The sequence below is a fragment of the Vulpes lagopus genome, chromosome 8 (assembly GCF_018345385.1).
Source record: "Vulpes lagopus strain Blue_001 chromosome 8, ASM1834538v1, whole genome shotgun sequence".
NCBI lineage: Eukaryota > Metazoa > Chordata > Mammalia > Carnivora > Canidae > Vulpes > Vulpes lagopus.
In genome coordinates, this window is record NC_054831.1 from 111,599,511 (window position 1) to 111,614,070 (window position 14,560).

The 14,560-nt window shown below is 47.9% G+C and overlaps 1 protein-coding gene and 1 long non-coding RNA gene across 2 annotated transcripts in view; one reads left to right on the forward strand and one right to left on the reverse strand.

Moving 5' to 3' along the window:
• The window catches only part of CHD9 (chromodomain helicase DNA binding protein 9), a 222,428-nt gene extending 220,532 nt beyond the window's left edge, over positions 1-1,896 (reverse strand). The window contains exon 1 of the mRNA XM_041766070.1: positions 1,784-1,896. The gene's annotated coding sequence lies outside the window, so the exon portion shown is untranslated. The remainder of the gene's footprint in view (positions 1-1,783) is intronic.
• Positions 1,897-2,036: 140 nt separating this feature from the next.
• LOC121498178 lies at positions 2,037-14,342 on the forward strand. The gene is made up of 2 exons (XR_005989629.1): positions 2,037-2,267; positions 13,004-14,342. It is a non-coding gene; the product is annotated as an uncharacterized LOC121498178 (long non-coding RNA).
• Positions 14,343-14,560: the final 218 nt, after the last annotated feature.

Genomic DNA, 14,560 nt, shown 5'->3' on the forward strand with positions numbered 1-14,560 from the left:
AGCACTTGAGCACGATGCTTCGGGGCGATTTTCAACAGAGAAGTTGAAAATCATCATCAAAAAAAAAAAAGCACAAAAAATGCAGAAAACATCGCACGAAATAGATCACAAAAAGGACACCCATTTACAATATGAGAGCTAACACCAGAAAGCAGAGTGTTGCCTTGTGTTGACCTCAGCTGGGAATGTGCATGTTTGTCAGCTCCAATTTTTGGGCACTCTGCCCATGTCCATGCATGACCACGAAAGCGCTGTCTATATTGATTTTAGGGTCACAAATAAATTGTACAGAGTAGAACTCATGACTACAGAATCTGCAAAAAATGAGGATCCGCTGTATTTGTTCTCATTTCTCTCATTCACCAGAGTGTGAATTCACCAAGAGCTGGCTAACCTCTGTCTTACTCACCATTTTATGTCTACATCTGGGAAACTGCGTGGCACACAGTAGGCTCTTAATAATGAATATGCCATGAACGAACAAATGAGTCAATTCAGTGAAAGTGCCTTGTTGGCAGTAATGATAGCCATTGTTTATGGAAAATGCGCCATGACCTGCCTTGTGCTAAGTGTTCTCTCTCCATTCTCAACATGAGGGAAACAGCAGATTGCTTTTGCACATGGGTCCTAGAGTCAGATTGCCTGGGATCTGCCTCTTCTTAATCATATAGCCCTGAGCAAGCCCCTTGGCCTTTCTGAGGCCCAGTTTTTCAAACATCATATGGGGTCATTATGGTACTATCCTGTGGGCCATAATGAGGAGTCAAATGTGACAATGCACAGAAAGCATTGAGCACAGCACCTGGTGCAGGTGTACCTGCAGGAAACATGACCTTAATTGTTAATAATTCCCACAATAACTCTAGGAGGTTTATACCATCGTGCCCATTTTGCAGATGGGGAAACTGAGACCAGAAGTGATACCGTGAGCTCTTGAGGGGGCTCTGGGGACTCCAAGCCCATGCTGGTAACGACTCTGCTGTTTCATGAGAATACACGGGATCATTTTTACTAGTTATAGGGGAGCTTACTCTGCCTCCTCAGCTGCATTTACCAAAGTGAGAAGGGCAGCTCAGGAGTCTTCTCTCACATTCCACATCAGCCTCTTCCCATCCCCTGCCCGCTGCTGAGTTTAACCCTTTCAGAACCAGCCCTATTGGAGGGGAGGTGTTGGTTGTTATCTTGGGTTTGACAGCTCAAAGGCGGAGATACTTCCTGCTTCAAAAGCAGGAGGGAGGAGGAGGAGGGGGAGGTGGGGGTGGGGGGAGAAGAATCCGCATTCGGCGGCGCTGTGACACACGTCCTCGGGGTTTTCTCCAACCTTACATCAAGGGACCTCAAACTTAGCTGCCAGTTGCAATCTCCTGGGAAGCCTGTAAAGGTCCAGATGCTCAGGCTGCAACCCAGACCGCTTACACTCGTCTCCGGGGTGGGGAGGGTGGCGGTGGAACGGGGCACCAGCGTCCTTTCATGCTCCCCAAGAGATCCCAACGTGCAGCCAAGTTTGAGGACGGTGCTCTGGATCGGATCCGCGCTCAGCTGCAAAGCCACCGTGGCTCCGGGCACCGGGAACTCTCTCCTTTGAGGACTCGCCGAGCGGGGCCTCGGGCGGGCTTTGCAGAGGCTCGGGCTGGGGCGACCCGCGGGCCGGCGAGCTGCGCTCCCGCCGGGTCCCTTCAGGCGAGGCACGTGCGGCCGCTCCGACGTGTCGGGTCCTCCCCGCCGCGCTGCCCGCCCCGGCCGCGGGGGCCCGGGGGAAACGCCCGAGGCTCGGGGGTCCTACCTTGGCCGCCGGCGCTGCGCTCCAGTCCCCGGAATCCTGGGGCTCGGGCCCGCCCGCCGCCGGCCCCGCCGCGGGCCCCCCCTCCGCGCCCGAGAGGCGCCGCTGGAGCGCAGGCGCCACCCAGCGGCGCGCGGAGGCGGTGCGGGGCCGCGGGCGGGGGCGGGGCCGCGGGCGGGGGCGGTGCGGGAGCGCGGGCGGGGGCGGGGCGGGGCGGGAGCGCGGGCGGGGGCGGGGCGGGGCGGGGCGGGAGCGCGGCCCACCTGCCCACGTGGGCGGATGCCCCCGCGTCGCGCGCCCCGGCCCGGCCCCGCCGCCCCGCCCCCTCCCCCCCGCCCCCGGGGGCGCCGGGACCCCGACCGGGTGAACTTCCTCTCGGGGCCGCGAGGGCCCGCCAGGCCCGGGCTCCGCGCCGGGAGCCGTCCTGGGATGTCCCCGGCTGCGCTCGGGATCCTCCTTTGCGGCCCCAGCTTCCAGTACAGCCCAGGTTGGCACAGCCTCCTTTTGAAATAATGTGGGAGCCCGGGACAGGCGGGGGACCGGCCCTTCCCCTCCCACCAACCCTCTCCTCTTCTCCCTACCCCAGCCCCCACCCCCTTGCCCTCCTGCCTGGTGCCCTCCAGGCTCTTGGGCTGAAGTTGATTAGACTCCCGGGCTGGGGCAGAGCCTGTGCAGAGTTGGGAGACACAGGTCCCTTAGGACTTGGCAAACCGGGTCATCTTTCTCGGCCGGCTGCAATGGCTTTTTTTGGGGGGGGTGGGGGGGTGGGGCTTTCTTGGTACCTCTCCTGACTCCCTGACACTCAATGCCCGTAGCCACCCCTTAGTCACTGGGGGCTGGGAAGGAGAGTAGGTCTGCCCTCGGCTGGGGACCTGTTAGCTGATAATTAAGCAATGTCCAGAGGAGTCCCACTATCAGGCTTTTTGAGAGCAGTGGGGACCCTAAGCCACCTCCCTTTCCTGAGGCTTCTGGTATTTATTATTATTATTATTAATTTTAAAGATTTTCTCTATTTATTCATGAGAGACACAGAGAGAGAGGCAGACTCATAGTTAGAGGGAGAAGCAGACTCCCCACAAGGAGCCAGATGTGGACCTCTATCCCAGGACCCTGGGATCATGTCCTGAGCTGAAGGCAGATGCTGAGCCACCCAGGTGTCCTTGGTATTTATTATTTTTTTATGAAGACATGCCAAAACAGGGTTGCAAAGATGGTGGACTATTTAAAGGGTTTACATTTCACTTCTTTCTTCCCTCTGCAAATGTTAACTGAGCACCTACTATGCCCCAGACACTTTCCTAAAAACAAGGGATATGACAAAGGGCAAAACACCCCCCAAAATCTCTGCCCTCACTGAATTCAGATTTAATGTAACAAATTAACACTTTTAGCATCCACAAAAATGCAGTGCGATGGAATTGAGCTCCTCACAGGATCAGTACAGGATTTACAATGCAAAAAAATGAATGTGTAGGGCACCGAAGGCAGAGTGGCCTGGTGATGGACACAGGTTTTGCAAGGTGGTATGTGAAATGCCTTCTTATCCTGGCCATTTATCTGTGCGATGACATCTGGGGATAATATCACCAGTGGAAAGATGAGAGACACTTTGTGAAAGTGAGGTCTATGCCAACCCCCAACCTGTGTGAGTGCCTGCCTCATATTTGGCCTCTATGTACTGGTAGGCTCTGGCCCCAGTGACCATCGAAGGCAGAGGAAGAGGAGGGGGACGTATCACCCGTGGGCACTGCCTGGAAGGGCAAGGGGCAGTGTATGTGTTTGGGGTGTGTGTGTGTGTGTGTGTGTGTGTGTGTGTGTGAGTGACTGATATGGCCTGGTCCCCAGCTTATACACGGCCAGCTGGTGTTCTCTGGTGAAGGTGAATCGGTCAGAGAAGTGCTGACAAGGACATTTCCCATTCTCTCACTTTAAAGTGTCTCTGAGTCATTTCCAGATCATTCTTGCCCCAGTCCTTGCAAGAGCTCCCTCCCCCTCACCCCACTGTGCCCCAGAGCATGCCTGGGCAAAGTCCTAGAATTCTGACGTCAGGCATCACCTGATGGGGTTAAAGGTTTTCCTAAGGACTTTCCCTCTGAGTTCTCCTGCCGTTTCACTCATTCCACTCGTCACTGTGTTTCAGAAACTGCAATTATCAACAGGTCCGTTTTCTTGGTGGGCTCTACATGGTGCAGGGGGTGGGGGTGTCTCCGTGAGGGACAGCATAGTGTTTGGATAGGTAGAAGTCATGTGTATAATAATCACAAGTATTATTGTTGGCAGTGGCTTAGGTGCTAAGAATTTCCGATCAACTATTGATTTGAAACTTCACAATAATCCTGTGAAGTAGGCACTACTACGTTTCCCATTTTATAGATGAAGAAACTGAGACTCATGATGTAATTTGCCCTTGGGGGAAGAGTAAGCCAATGGTGTGGTCAGGACTTCAGTTTGGATTGCCCAACTGCAGAATATGTGCCTTTGAGCACCTCACCACCATTTGTGGAGCACCTACTATGTACCAGACACTATGTTTTAGATATGGGGCAGGATAGACAACACATTCTTGTTTTTATCCCTCTTGTTCTTTTGTTCTGTCCATGTTTTCCTTCAGATAGAATTTTGTTTTATTTTTTTTCTTAACAATATCATAGTTATGTTATGAGATACAACCCATTTTCAGTAGGAAAGGGCATATTTATCTTCCAGAGTGATGTTCCATTAAAGAGGGTGAGAATCTGGGCACCTGGGTGGCTCAGTGGTTGAGCTTCTGCCTTTGGCTCAGAGCATGATTCCGGAGTCCTGGGATCGAGTCCTACATCAGACTCCATGCAAGGAGTCTGCTTCTCCCTCTGCCTATGCATCTGCCTCTGTGTCTCTCACGAATAAATAAAAATTTAAAGAGGGTGAGAATCCAAAAGGAAAGGACCCACACATGGGGGCAGCAGGGGCATGGACAGGGTGGCACCAAGACCCTGGCACAGGAAGGGTAGAGATGAAAGAGGCAGGAATACTAAAGAGACCAGGGACATGTGGTCTTGGCAGGCTGGCCATGTGGACTGAATGACAGTTTGACTTTGGGGGTCACGATGTGTCTATGATTGGCAGGAGTAAGCCTGGTTATTTTCTGGTCATGAATTGTACCTGCAAACCCTGCCAGATGTTATGAGGTACAATGGCAGAAAATATATATACTGTCTCATTGATTTCCCAAAGTCCAGGAAACTAAGAGTCAGAGATGTTAAACAACTAGCTGAAGTCCACACAGCAGGAACACGTTAGCTGTAGAGTTAGCATTCAATCCCAGGTTCCTTTCAGGCTGAAACCCGGTAAGTAAATGTGAATTAAACTGAACTCCTGGGGAGGGATTTGCATTTCTTCCTTTTGTCCACGATGTCCTTTCCCTCCTCTACCAGCTAATATTCTGTTTATCCTTCTAGGTCTAGCTCAAAGAAGCCCTCCCTTACTCCCTCTTTCTAGTGTAGCCTTTTCCTTGTATAGTTTAATTCCCTGTGAAGATATTGCCTCCGCTGACAGATTCTATGCCCTATAGAGCAGGATCCACATGGGTTGTGCTGGATTGTATGTTTGCCTTTCCACATCCACTCTCCATTGTTCTCCACCTTGTTGTTAGTTCTGGGAGGGTGACCTAGTTCTGCAAGACCGAAGGCTTCTATGCCCACTGGCTTCAAGGCGAGCTTGGTCAGTGAGAGCCCTGAGAGAGACCAGAGGGAGGACAAAGAGTGGCTTGGGGGTGCACCCTGCAGCTCTCTTTCTGCGGGGTGCCTTGGGCTGGCCACTCTCCTGACCTATAGTCACAGCTGTAAGGTGACACTCTGTATTCAGCTCCCTCTGCCTCTGGTTCTAGAAACTGTGCAACACCCAAAATGGAACTTTGTAGCATAGAGCTCAATAAACAGCTGTTGAGCTAAATTAGGGGCAGGTGTATTTGTTTGTTTGCTTGAGTGAGTGAGTGAGTGAGAAGCAGGAGAAAAGGATTTAAATGATCTTGAGAACTAGGGCCAGATGGCAAATAAGCCCCAAGATTCCTGGCAGACTGTTTTTATTTATTTTTTTGTTTGAATGATCTTTAAAATTTTTTTTTGAAATCTTCCTCACTTAGCGTTCGGTAAATTTGACTCCTTAAAATTTTGCTGTATGAATGTATGAATTTTAATCCATGTACAGATTTGTGTAACTCCCACCACAACTACAATACAGAACGGCTCCAGGGAACCTGGGGTAGTTCAGTCAGTTGGGCATCCAACTCTGGATCTCAGCTCAGGTCTTGATCTCAGGGTCATGAGTTCAAACCTCACGTTGGGCTCCATGCTGGGTATGGAGCCTACTTAAAAATAACAATAATAAAAGAAAGGAAAAAAAGAATACAGAATAGTTTTACCACCCTCAAAACTCCCCCAAACCATCACTTTGTAGTGAAACTACCGCTCTGTTTTCCATCTTTGTCTTTGTCTACATCTTTGTCTTTTTCAAAATGCGGTATAAAGGAATCAAACAGTAGGGAACCTTTTGAGACTTGCTTCTCTCACTCAACATAATGTCTTTGCCATTTACTGGAACTCTTACATGAAGCAATAGTTCGTTCCTGTTTATTATTGAGTAGTATTCCAGTGTACGAATGTACCAGTTTATTTATCCATTCACATTATCATTGGGTTGTTTCCAGTTTTTGATTACTAATAGAACTGGTCTCACTATCCAGGTATAGGTTATTGTGTGAACACAGGTCTTCATTTCCCTTGGATACTGTTATGGACTGAATGTGTATCCCACACCCCTCCATTCATATAGTGAAGCCCCAACCCTCAATGCAACTGCCTTGGAGATAGTGCTTTTATGGAAGTCATTAGGGTGAAATGAGGTCCTAAGGGTGGAGCCCAAATCTTGATGAACTAATGTTCTTATAAGAAGAGAAAGGGACTCCAGGGCTTTCTCTCTTTGTGAACACAGAGGAGAGGCCATACACATGAGGATACACATCAGGAGGGTGGCCATCTGAAAGCCGGGAAGAGACCTCACACCAGAAGCCACATTTGCCAACACCTTGATCATGGACTGAGTCTCTGGAGCTGTGAGAAGATGTCTATTGTTTAAACTACCCAGTTTGTGGTCTTCTGTTGTGGCAGCTTGAGCAGATTAATACAACGAAATAGTCTGTGCTAAGTGTATGTTTAATTTTGCAAGAAACTACCAAGCTGATTTCTTGAGTGGCTGTACCATTTTGCATTCCTCCAGCCTCATATGAGAGTTCCAGTCACTCTGCAACCTTGTCAACATATGGTACTGTTGGGAGTTTTTATTGGTGTTGATTTTTTTTTTTATGTGCTATGTTTTGTAGGTTGTAAAAGCTAAGGAAGCAATTTGAAGCTGGAAATATTTTGGAAGTACCCTACTGAGGTCTCATCCATCTTTGGAGTCATCCATACCCCATTTCTCTGTTCTTATCTTTCTTTTAGCCTCATTCTATCCCTAGGGTGATCCCTCCTCCCCTAGGCAGAACCAGTTAGTGATTGGCATATTACAGTCCTCATTAGAGGTGAACCCATTTCTGAGAATGTTGAGGAAGAGGGTAAGTATGTGCAGGGCTGGCCTCAGGAGCCCCGTGCATCATTTAAATTTCTGCTGTCACCATCTTGAAATTTTTAACAATTTTTTAAAAATATTTTATTTATTTATTTAAGAGAGAGAGGAGGGGGGAGAGAGTACAAGTAGCGGGGAGGAGGAGGGACAGAGGGAGAAGCAGTTTCCCCACTGGGCAAGGAACCGAACACCTGGGACCCTGGGATCATGATCTGAGCTGGAGGCAGATGCTCAACTGACTGAGCCACCCAGGTACACCTTAATAATTTTTGAACAAGGGATCCACATTTTAACTTTGCACTGAGCCTCCACAAATTATGTAACCTGTCCAGGGTGTAGGAGGTCACAGGCAGGGCAAGGCTTCTCACTAAGTTATTTAGCAAAAAGCCCTGATGTGGTCCTACTGACCACAGCTCTAGACAAACCCAAGTGCAACCTGAGGGTTATACCTGGCTCCTGGGCGCTCTTGGAGCCTGTCTTTTGTGCTGAGCTGGGTTAAGCATGATTAATTTGGAGGCTTCACAAGAGGATTGTTGCTCTAGGATCCCAGTATCTAAATGAGGATTTGCCTTAATTAGGGCCTCTTACTTGGAAGGCAAATGGAAGCTCCATCTTCCATCCTGACACCCCCAAAGTACTTTTGTACTTTGGCTTTTACATGGAGAGATAAATCAGCAACACCATAATGTCTTCTAATTGTCTCTCTGCCAGCCCAGTTGGCAAGAAGCTCATTCAAAGAAAGGTGATTTATGGGCAGTTTTACCACATTTAAGCAGATCACTGAATGCCCAGGTCCAAGAGGATGAATGGTATTAGCCAGAGGCACTGGGGGGCAAATGGTGGGAGGGAGCAGGGAGTGGGGTCATCACAGGCTTTGGAGGCAGCTAAGCAGGTGCATGACCTTAAGGCAACTGACCTAACCACTCTGGACTAAATTATTTCAACTCTAAAGTGGAATTAATAATACTTCCCCACAGGAAAATTGGATCATAAGGAGTCCACAAGACGACTCTGTAATGTGTCTGAGGCTCTCATGCATCCGCCCTCCGTAAGAGCACCGGGACTGATGTCACTTTTGAGTGCTCTGCACATACCTGGGAAAGAATAAATTTTGTACTTCTCTGAAAAGCCACTTCACAGACCTGCTTGATCCTCTTTCCAGCTTCCTAGGAGCTGGGTCAGGATTATCAGGCTCCTTTTGTTTTATTTTATCCAAGATTTGATTATTTATTTGAGAGAGACAGCATGGTGGAAGGGGCAGAGGGAGAGGGAGAGAGGATTCTCAAGTGGACTACCCACTGAGCAGGGAGCCCAACATGGGGCTCCATCCTGGGACCCTGAGATCATGATCTGAGCCAAAATCAAGAGTCAGATGCTTAACCAACTGAGCCACACAGTCCCATCATGGCCTGTGTCTCCTCATATCAAAAGGTACCACTAATCGGGCTCCTTTTAGATTTAGGAAAAGCAAAGATAGGTGGTCAGAGAATAAACCAAGAGTACTATAGAGTGCTGGAGTGGCTAACTTCAGTTCCATACCTTTCCATTACTGTGTGGGCTTCATTCAAGAGGCATTTACATTTACTCACAACTCCCAAAACCTTTACCTATGTGTCCTAGATTAAAAGAGCAATGACAAGCTTACCAAACGGATGACCTCTAGGACAGTGTGTGAAGATGGTCTGATGGGCTCTTTCAAATAGATATAATTAGCATAGTGATGGAGGGACTGGAATCCCAGATGACCTGGATTCGAATCCCGCCCTGGCTGTTAGTGACTGCCTTCCATAAATTACTCACCATATCTGTGTCTCAGTGGCACCATCTGCTAAATGATGTTTAAATAACATAATCGGCCTCGGAGAGTTGTTGTAGGGACTAAAGAAGATAATGAATGTAAACTTTGCTTGGCACAGAGTAGCACGCTATACTTGCTAGTTCTTTTCATTACATGTTTGGGTATCCCCTGGAGTCCACGGTCTTAGGACTCCCTATTCTTCAACTATGGGTGGAGTTGGCATTCTAAGGTAGGGGATGGTCTCCAAGTGGGAGGTCTGTGAGTTCTGGAACTGAATGTGACTCTGGGACAGGGAATGAGGCCATAGCTAGTTGCATAGTAACTTTGTGTATGGAGAGACTGGCTACTGTTTACAGGTAACTAGGTGAGGAGTTATAATCTGTAAAGAAGTTAAAGGTTAAATGAAGGGAATTCTGGTGAGATGAATGGGACCTGGTGCACTGAACCAGCTGCTGGGTTGTCAGGAAGGACAGCCTTCGGGACCCTGCCCCCCTCATGGATGAGGGTCAGCGTTTTATTATGCAGATTAGACTTGGCGTCTCCCTGTGACCATAGAAACCCAACCAGTTCTCTTTCAACAGTGCTCTGAGGAAGGGTTATTTAAATCTGGCACTGTAGGAGTAGGTGCAGCACAGACCCTCCTCAGAACAGCCCAGAACTCTGGGCCCTCTGCTCCCAAAGTGAGATGGGATGCCACACAAGCAAGAGCACCAAGGTGGTGGGGGAATCCCAGAAACCTGGAGAACAGCCCGAGGGAGAAGAGCCAAATCTGGAGGCTGGCGCTGAGGCAGCAGATGGCAAAGACACCTCATCAAAGGATGGGGGCCCTGCACTCAAGAGCTGAGGTGTTTTCCTCTCCAGTCGGTCCGGACCCTCTCTTCATTCTTGGAACTGTCTTTGGCCTATGAAACCTGAGACAAACCCGGTCCTGAGAAGCTCCGAATACAAGGAGGAGAGAGAAATCTCAGCAGGTTCCCTCCTCAGGCTTTGCTCTTTGGAGCTATGAGGAATCCTATTCTCCCTGGCTCTCTATGGAGAGGACAAAAGAAGTCTTCATGTGTCGTGGGACTTGTCCACAGCTTCTGCAGACGGGCAAGCCAGAATGTTCTGTAGCCATGTGCTACTGAGCTGTGACTGTCCGGGGACCCCCAGCTGCCTCACCTTCCGAACTCTCCTAAATGTCCACGGGGCTGTGTGGGGGGTCGGTTTGCTCTCTTTCTCTCCTTTCTCTTCAAGAGCTGGCCCAAGAGCCAACATCCCCAGCAGGGTCGTTTTTGTTTGGCTGGCTCCACACGGTTGGTGATGAATAATTTAATATTTAACTGGGAGAATTGTCTGTGAATTATGGGAACAATCAGGATCAGGCTGTAAAGAGAGTGAATAGGAGGCAGCAGGCCTGGTCATCCTGGAAGTGGAGCCCGGAGCACTGGTGTGAAGGAGGAGGGTGCATATTCCTGGTTTTTAAGCCCCCAGACAAATGCCCCTCTGCTGACACCCCTGTGTCTCCTCATATCAAAAGTCTGTCAATTTGGACTCCATAGCATCTGAGCTATCTGAATCCAGCCCTCAGAAATATTTCGCTGTTTGCTAACATGCCTGTCAGCCTTTCTTCCTCACCCGCTCCCCCACCACCAATCCTGCGTGTGTTTTGTTTTTAATTCGAAAGCGTTTTAATTGGAAATCAAATGGACATGTTTGCAAATAAATGATGACAGACACATGTGAAAGACAGGCCTGCGGATGTGAGAAGAGAGGGCCAGCCAGAAGGGGTGGGTGTAACTCTGTGGAACAGAAGTGAGAAAAGAAGCTCCAGAGTCTTCTTTTTGTGCCAGGCACCACGCCGACGAGTTTACAGGGGTGCTTTATGGTAACCGGCACGGCCGCTCCCATTTTATAGATGAGGCAACTGAGGCACCAAGTGGTTAAGTCGCTTGCCTGAGGTTGGCCATCTAGGACAGGGCAGAGCCCAGAGCCGAGGCCCCTCAGCGTGGCTCCCGAATTTATGCTGTTCATCACTGCCGAGTCCTGTTGGAAGTGGAGGTCTACCCTGTGAATACATGGAGATGCAAGTCCCATCACGGCCTGCACCTAGCAGGGGCCACTTCTCTTTCCTCATTTGGGTGTACCCACCTATGAAGAAGTAGGCAACTGGTCCGCTAGGTGTCGGTGCACTGCACATTTTGGGTGCCTTGAGGGACTGATGGAGAGGAGGAGATGGATGGAAGGGTGAGGAGGGATCGAGGGGGACAGAGAGAAAGAGAGAGAGGGAACAAGTGTGAGCCCAAGCTATTGCAAATGACCCTTCTTTTTAGCCATAGAAACCTCAGAAACTGAACGAGATTCTTTGGGGATGACAAGGCAACCAGGCTAAAGAGAAGGAAGGAAGAGAAGCAAAGACATTCAGCCTGAAAATGCACTTCAGCCTGAAAACGGTTCCTTTTGCCTCAGCAGAGCCTGACATTTTCCAAAGACAGTGTAGGAGAGACGGGGCCTCGTCAGCTGGCCCAAGGCCCTGCTCTGTCCCTGGGGGTGGTAAACTTTCAGTGTGCCAGGAAACAGGCCTGGGCTTGCAGCTGGGGATCAGGAAGTTTGGGGCCTCTTTCTACAGCTTACTGGGGATAGGCCAAACTCGGGTAACTGCTTTCAAATTTTTTAAAAAGACAATTCTGTTTTTCTCCCTCCTAATGGAAATTCATCCTGCAAAACAGGGTTTGCCTGGGAAGAAGCTGCTCACAATGCACCCTCAGGACTCCTGGAGAATGTTCTCAACTGCTGGTGATGCTTTGATGCTGGGTGGTGCTCATCTCACCTGCTACTGAGAGGCGGGACTCAGATTCTGCTTCTTATCAAATCAAATGAAGGAAGGAGGCTCCAGGGCCTTAAACATTCAGACAGTAGGGTGGTTTGTTCTGTTTCCTTCAGGGATGGTACAAAAATGCTCATTTGAGTAAATTCAAGATCTCCGAGGGCTTTTAAAAATAAGATTCTTTTATCCACTATCAGCTGTGACAGTCATCTGCATTTTGCCAGGAAGTTCATCTGATAATGGGAAAAAGTACCCAGTTTCTTTTTGAAGATATTCCATTTATTCCATGGGGACCTGGTACCACTTATCTGTCTCCCTCTGAGGTTCAAATGCCTGGTGAAGCGGTCAGAATTATGTCCACTTAAACATAACCTGAACCTTTTAAAAAACAGGTCTACACAGACTCCGCCCATCACTTGAAAGCCATTGCTCTGGCCCATTTCCCAAACTACTAGAAGAGGAGGACTTTGTTTACTAATCAACTTACCTATCTACATATTCTTCCACTTGTCCTTCCTTTTTTCCATCCATCCATCCATCCATCCATCCCACTTCACTCACTCACTCATTCTCTCAATTCAGCTCTTTCTTGGATTTTTCATTTATATGAGGCAATAAATTTCCCCATTCAAACAAATACTTAATTGAATTTCTACTTTTCTCTATTATTCATTCATTTCTTTCTTTATTCATTCATTAATTCAGCAGTTACTGGGTAGCTACCCTATGTCAAACTTTTTAGCACTAATAAAAAGTTGATGTGCATCTTTCCAGTAGCATAGCCTGGAACAGGGTGGTCCAGAGAAATCCTTCCAGCCCAGGTGAGGCCTGAGCTGAGGCTTCACAAGTAAGGAGGAATTAGCTAGAGAAAGAAGATGAGTGTTTCAAGAGAAGGGGAATGTATGACCCAAGATAGGATGCTGCATGGGGCATGATGTGTAGTGTTGTGGGAGCCTGAAGGGCATGCCACATAATAACAGGGAGGAGAAGCATGACAAGTAAAAAGGATCATGTCTTGCAGGGCCTTGTATTTTATATCAAGAGGCTGAGAGATCATCCCAATGCTGATGAAGAGTCCACAGAAGAAGAATAGTGCTAGAACATTGACTGCTTTTGACTGCTTGGATCCTACCTTCTGGTAACAAAGCCCATCTTCTCCCCTTGGAGGACACTTTTCTTTCCACTCACAGTTTATATGATCCCATTCTCAGGCTCCAGGCTAAGTGCTGCTTGTACCTGGTTTGTTCAAGGAAGATCATCCGGCCCAAACCAGTCCAGACTTTTGTTGAAGCAATTAGTGAAGAAGTGTCCATTTTCTTTTGGAGTTAGTAAAATTGTAGGATTTAAGTCTGGAATCTCTTAGTGGCATTCCCTACTAGGAAAGGCCTTGAGAATGAAACCATAGAAGAGATTGGGACTGAGAGAAGTGGAGACCTATTCCTGATGAACTTGTTTGGACAACTGGATCCAGCCATGCTAGAAGCTAATGCTATCCCTGGATGATTAACACAAGCCAATATATTCTCACTTTTTTTTTTTCTTACTGAGAGTGGTTTGAATTTGGTTTCTATCATTTTCAAAGAGTTCTGGGTATATCACATCAACTCAGATGTGTATTTTAGGTGGAGTAACTTGGTAGCTGTTTGAAAGAGGTGAGAGGGATAAGGCTGGAGGCAAGAATACAAGTTAGAAGACAAATGCCCAAAATAATAAAGACATATTAGATAGCTGTTAGTATTTATTGCAATGTTGCAACCAGCCACAAAATCTCAGTGGCACACAGCATAAACTTTCTCTTCTTTTGATCACATGTCTGTGGGTTAGAAATGTGGGATCACCTGTGGCTCAGGTGATCAGGCTACATGAGTGTTCACATGACAAGTAGCAGGAGCACAAGAGACGGAGTTTAAGGAAGTATCCTTTTGCATGGAAGGTGGAGGAATGAATGTTTGCTAAACAATATTCTGACACAAATGGGATAGAGTGAAGAGGACAGATTCAAGAAATAGTTAGGAGGTAAAATCAACCAGTTTTGGTGATTGATTTTTCATTGGGGTTAAGGGAGAGAGAGGAGTCCAGGTTTCTACTCAGGTGGCGGGCTGATGATGGTGCCACAATATGAGAAAGGGACTCTGGGCAGAGGGATAGGTCTAGAGGGAGAGTGAGGAGTTAGTGTTGGAACGGTTGAGTTTGATATGCTCATACAATGAAAATAATAACTTGATGACTGATTTAATTTAACTTAACATGGTGATCATTTCATGATATACACACATATCAAATCATTATGTTGTACACCTGAAACTAATAGAATGTTACATGTCAAGTATACCTCAATAAAAAAAAACAGCAAACATTTATGTCACTCGTACTATGTCTGGGAATTGTTCCAAATGCTTTATTTGTAGGTCTCTTCCAATCCTCACAACCACCCTATTTTCACTTTACAGATTAAAGCCCAGGGAATTAAATAATTTACCCCAGGTCTTTTAGCTTTCAAGGACAAAGCTAAAAACTGGCAGGTTGGCTAGCAGATGAGAATTTATTTGGGAGTTGTGGGAACCCTCTTGGACCTCCA